The sequence below is a fragment of the Electrona antarctica genome (genome assembly GCF_951216825.1).
Source record: "Electrona antarctica genome assembly, chromosome: 4".
NCBI lineage: Eukaryota > Metazoa > Chordata > Actinopteri > Myctophiformes > Myctophidae > Electrona > Electrona antarctica.
In genome coordinates this window covers 54,937,797-54,943,752 of record NC_136809.1, presented here as the reverse complement: position 1 = coordinate 54,943,752, position 5,956 = coordinate 54,937,797, and the positions used below count along the sequence as shown (strand labels likewise).

Genomic DNA, 5,956 nt, shown 5'->3' with positions numbered 1-5,956 from the left:
CACCGCCTCCAGGCTCCAAGTCGCCACCTACTTTCCAAAGCAGTCACTTAACTCTCTCACTCTCTGCCCACCTCCACAGACACACCTGGCACACATCACTCTCTCATCAAGCCACCACATACCAGGGAAAAGAGGGTTAGATTGGAGTAAGGAATATTGATATTCCAACCTCCCATACACATATAGACCCGGGGTCGTAACACATCATAGCTCAGTTTTCATGTAGTTTCCATTTAGTTTTCGACAGTGGAAAAAGTTAGTCGACGAACATTTTTCGTCTTAGTTTTAGTCGACGAAAACGTGGGTCCCCGACTTAACCCATTTTGGGCGGGAACCCCTTTTGATGTTTTAAACATTATGTTATAATTTAGCTATTGACAAATAGCAGATCTACAAGCTCATAGCGCGCCACCGAGTGGCGCGCTACGAGCTTGTAGGTCTGCTATTTTTGAAAAATCGTGAAAATATGTATTTCAGAAAGAGGATTTAGAAGATTTCTTTTTAAATGTTGAGGTCAGGCCTTGTGCTCCCCAGTCTCTATCTGCCAGGAGGAGGGGGTGGCACCGGTGGAGGAGGAGGCGGAGGAAAGAACATGAGCATGCGTAGGATCGATTGCTGAAAAGAGATAAGATAGTTGTTATGACGACAGGCCAAAGATGTAGCTTCAATCGTGACAATGTGATGTTAAACAAATCGAATCAAATCATCCGCAAATGCTGACCTCTTCGCTTGAACTTGAACGCTTCACAATGACGTGTGACGCGGCGTCACCATCGGCCTTTTAAAAGCAGCAGAAAGATTTTTTTTTTTTAAAGATTAGCACAGATATTTTACAGTTCCTGTAGCCTGTACAGTTCCTGTTCGTACTGTACCGTATGTATGTATGTACAGTGGTGATGTCTGGTATATATTGGCGGTCTCACCTCATAGCTGGACAGAAGTATGATGAAGCCAACAAGAGCAATAATCTTCACTCCAAATAACTGCATCTAAAAATACAATAATATAAAAATAATGAACAAAGAAAATGCCATAATTCAAACAATTACAGAAACAAAACAACATAGTATGAAAAATCCTACCTTCTTGACCGTGGCAGCTGTGCTCTCCTTTCAAATAAGTCCTTGATTTCAGTCTGGTGTACAGTAATCAATACAAGTCCAATATTCAGTCCAGTGACAGTCCAGTATTTATATAGCCTTTCGGCCAATCACAACTCATATTATTATTGGGGGGGTTATATTATTTTGCAACTTATTTGTACGTTACTGTGTATACAGCTTGTTGTCTTGAGTGCAACATGTAGCTGCTGTGGCTTTAGCAAAACAAGCTTATCAGAGGAGCTCATTAATCCCACGTTCAGCCACAGAGAGGAGTTAGAAAGCATTAAGAGTATATCGCTGTATGGTTGCATAATTATGCCACGACCATGCAGCCATATGTGTCTTAATGTGACCGGTAACATTTAAAAATAGTTTTTGATATGTTGCTTAAAATTATACTGGAATTAGGGTGGGTGCCAAACACCGGCATCATAATGTGTCTGCCATTTACCAAAAAACAGTACAGTACAGTACAGTACAGTACAGTACAGTACAGTACAGTACAGTACAGTACAGTACAGTACAGTACAGTACAGTACAGTACAGTTACGGTACACTTCTATGATTGTTTACAACCACCAAGTCTAATTAAAAACTTTATCCCGTGATTTTGTAACCCATTTTTCACCCAGTGCCCAATGCCTAAGCTGTTAACCCTCGGCGCTAGCTCTCCCGTCCGTCCAACCTGGGGAGAGCCCTGAACTGACCTCATGAATGCTTCCTTCAATGCAATTCAATTCCTAAACAACCGCCAAGTCTATAGACTTAGAAATAGTTGTGGACATAATTAATTAACGCTTTGTGTGCCCACACAACACTTTAAAAAAACAGGGTGCCCACTTTTTACATTCATTTTTTTGTTATATTAAAAAAAGAGAGAGAGAGAAAGAAATGTTTTTTTTTGCAAAGACGTCCACAGACGTCTTTGGGCACTACATACGGGACGTTTCCCAGGACGTCAAATATTGCCAAATGTACGTACTAAGCAAAACTAGGTTGTTTACAACAACCATCAGCTTAATATCATGACAAGAAACACAGTAAACCAACTTTGTAACCAGTGCCTCAAAAATCAACAGACGCCAAAATGCATTTCACGTGTTCTTTATTGTACTTAGATTCAGCCTATCACTCATTTAGACCTGACGACGCATCTGTGTCACCTTTTATAGCTTTTTACCACTTTAACTATTATTTTAAACTTTCAGCTGAATGAAAAATGTGAAAATGTGTGCAAATCTTTGAATATTATATTATCTCCCAGCAAACATGTTAAACCCATTTTGGGCGGGAACCCCTTTTGGTGTTTTAAACATTATGTTATAATTTAGCTATTGAAAAATAGCAGATCTACAAGCTCATAGCACGCCACCGAGTGGCGCGCTATGAGCTTGTAGGTCTGCTATTTTTGAAAAATCGTGAAAATATTTATTTCAGAAAACTGGAGGATTTAGAAGATTTTTTTTTAAATTTTGAGGTCAGGCCTAAATGGGCCTAAACTCCAATATTTGCTTCTGGGGGGGGACAACATATTTTCAGATGGGGGGGGTCTGTGACCAAATACAGATCATTCTGGGGGTGTTTGACTGAGTGCACCACTGATACGTTTTTCAGAAACATGTCATGGAGACATTTTGTAGAATGTGGTCTCGGGTCCTAGCTCTATCGTCCTGGTGGTGGAGGGGCCCACGCCCCCCTCAGGTATGGCAGAGAGTACAGCATGCGTAGGTAAGATGAGCCGTAGCCATAGTAGCGCTACAAAGAAGGAATACATGTTTAATTGTAATAGCTAAATATTCAAATACCAAATTACCAGACTACACAAGTTATCCATCACACACAATACTAACCTCATAGCTCCCATATCCGGACCGCTTCTCAATATGATGGCCATGGTCACGATCAGCCTTTAAAATCATGCAGAACGCGTTTTATTATTATTATTATTATTTTTTTTACACAGTTTACATGTCATTGTTGTGATGTCTGGTACCATTGTTCTTTTTTTAAATAAACATTTGTTTATCAGGATTTTTATGAGAGAGAGAGAGAGAGAGAGAGAGAGAGAGAGAGAGAGAGAGAGAGAGAGAGAGAGAGAGAGAGAGAGAGAGAGAGAGAGAGAGCGCACACTTTCCGAGTACTCCTAGAAGTACTCTACTACTAGTAGTACATTTGTATTAGAGAAATGCTGACCTCATGGCTCAGACGCTTCTCCATGACATGATCATGGCCATGATCAGCCTTTGAAAGCAAGCAGAAAGACTGTTCAGTAACTCAGTGAACAGATCAGCCTTTAAAAGCAAGCATAAAGACTGTTCAGTAACTCAGTGAACAGATCAGCCTTTAAAAGCAAGCAGAAAGACTGTTCAATAACTCAGTGAACAGATATTTACAGGTCCTGGTTGTCATGTCCCGTAAGTCTCACCTCACAGCTGGACAGAAGTATGAGGAAGCCGACAAGAGCAACAATCTTCACTCCAAATAACTGCATCTACAAAAGAGAATGACAGTATATAATAATAATAATAGTAATAATAATAATAATAATAATAATAATAATAATAATAATAATAATAATAATAATAATAATAATAATAATAATAACAATTAAAGTGGTGTTCACAGCAGGTTGTTTCAATGGTAAGAAACTATGGCCCGTATACAAACTAGTGCCGGTGCACCCGGCAGGGAACACTTCCCATAGTTCATCCGGAGCGTGAACACGCGCCACTGCTTTTCGTGAACCTGTCTGTGTTTACACCATTTTGTCAACGGGGGGCAGCAGAGAGCCATAGTCTAGCCTACTCCAGCCTAGAAAGGACTTTCTATGGGGTCCAACACTTAAGTGTGGTTCGGGGACCCCCTGGTATCCTTGATAGGTTTCGATGTGGTCCAACACTGGTTATCAAAGTGTGGTTCGGGGACGTCCTTGATGGGTCTCGATGGGGTCCAACGCTGGTTATCAAAGTGTGGTTCGGGGACCCCCATGGGGTCCTTGATGGGTCTCGATGGGGTCCAACGCTGGTTATCAAAGTGTGGTTCGGGGACCCCCATGGGGTCCTTGATGGGTCTCGATGGGGTCCAACGCTGGTTATCAAAGTGTGGTTCGGGGACCCCCAGGGGTCCTTGATGGGTCTCGATGGGGTCCAACACTGGTTATCAAAGTGTGGTTCGGTTACCCCATGGGGTCCTTGATGGGTCTCGATGGGGTCCAACGCTGGTTATCAAAGTGTGGTTCGGGGACCCCATGGGGTCCTTGATGGGTCTCGGTGGGGTCCAACGCTGGTTATCAAAGTGTGGTTCGGGGACCCCATGGGGTCCTTGATGGGTCTCGATGGGGTCCAACGCTGGTTATCAAAGTGTGGTACGGGGACCCCCTGGGGTCCTTGATGGGTCTCGATGGGGTCCAACGCTGGTTATCAAAGTGTGGTTCGGGGACCCCATGGGGTCCTTGATGGGTCTCGATGGGGTCCAACGCTGGTTATCAAAGTGTGGTTCGGGGACCCCCTGGGGTCCTTGATGGGTCTCGATGGGGTCCTTCACTGGTTATCAAAGTGTGGTTTGGGGACCCCATGGGGTCCTTGATGGGTCTCGATGGGGTCCAACACTGGTTATCAAAGTGTGGTTCGGGGACCACATGGGGTCCTTGATGGGTCTCGATGAGGTCCAACACTGGTTATCAAAGTGTGGTTCGGGGACCCCATGGGGTCCTTGATGGGTCTCGATGAAGTCCAACACTGGTTATCAAAGTGTGGTTCGGGGACCCAATGGGGTCCTTGATGGGTCTCGATGGGGTGCAACGCTGGTTATCAAAGTGTGGTACGGGGACCCCCTGGGGTCCTTGATGGGTCTCGATGGGGTCCAACGCTGGTTATCAAAGTGTGGTTCGGGGACCCCATGGGGTCCTTGATGGGTCTCGATGGGGTCCAACGCTGGTTATCAAAGTGTGATTCGGGGACCCCCTGGGGTCCTTGATGGGTCTCGATGGGGTCCTTCACTGGTTATCAAAGTGTGGTTCGGGGACCCCCTGGGGTCCTTGATGGGTCTCGATGGGGTCCAACGCTGGTTATCAAAGTGTGGTTCGGGGACCCCATGGGGTCCTTGATGGGTCTCGATGGGGTCCAACGCTGGTTATCAAAGTGTGGTTCGGGGACCCCATGGGGTCCTTGATGGGTCTCGATGGGGTCCAACACTGGTTAGCAAAGTGTGGTTCGGGGACCCCATGGGGTCCTTGATGGGTCTCGATGGGGTCCAACACTGGTTAGCAAAGTGTGGTCCGGGGACCCCATGGGGTCCTTCATGGGTCTCGATGAGGTCCAACACTGGTTATCAAAGTGTGGTTCGGGGACCCCATGGGGTCCTTGATGGGTCTCGATGGGGTCCAACACTGGTTATCAAAGTGTGGTTCGGGGACACCATGGGGTCCTTGATAGGTCTCGATGAGGTCCAACACTGGTTATCAAAGTGTGGTTCGGGGACCCCATGGGGTCCTTGATGGGTCTCGATGGGGTCCTTCACTGGTTATCAAAGTGTGGTTCGGGGACCCCTTGGGGTCCTTGATAGGTTTCGATGAGGTCCAACACTGGTTATCAAAGTGTGGTCCGGGGACCCCCTGGGGTCCTTGATGGGTCTCGATGGGGTCCTTCACTGGTTATCAAAGTGTGGTTCGGGGACCCCTTGGGGTCCTTGATAGGTTTCGATGAGGTCCAACACTGGTTATCAAAGTGTGGTTCGGGGACCACATGGGGTCCTTGATGGGTCTCGATGAGGTCCAACACTGGTTATCAAAGTGTGGTTCGGGGACCCCATGGGGTCCTTGATGGGTCTCGATGAAGTCCAACACTGGTTATCAA

At 45.8% G+C, this 5,956-nt stretch overlaps 1 long non-coding RNA gene across 1 annotated transcript; it reads right to left on the bottom strand.

Moving 5' to 3' along the window:
* Positions 1-520: 520 nt before the first annotated feature.
* LOC306921459 lies at positions 521-991 on the bottom strand. Its single transcript, XR_013789767.1, has 3 exons — positions 924-991; positions 722-778; positions 521-615 (listed from the first exon to the last, which is right to left on the bottom strand). It is a non-coding gene; the product is annotated as an uncharacterized lncRNA (long non-coding RNA).
* Between the last annotated feature and the right edge of the window lie 4,965 nt (positions 992-5,956).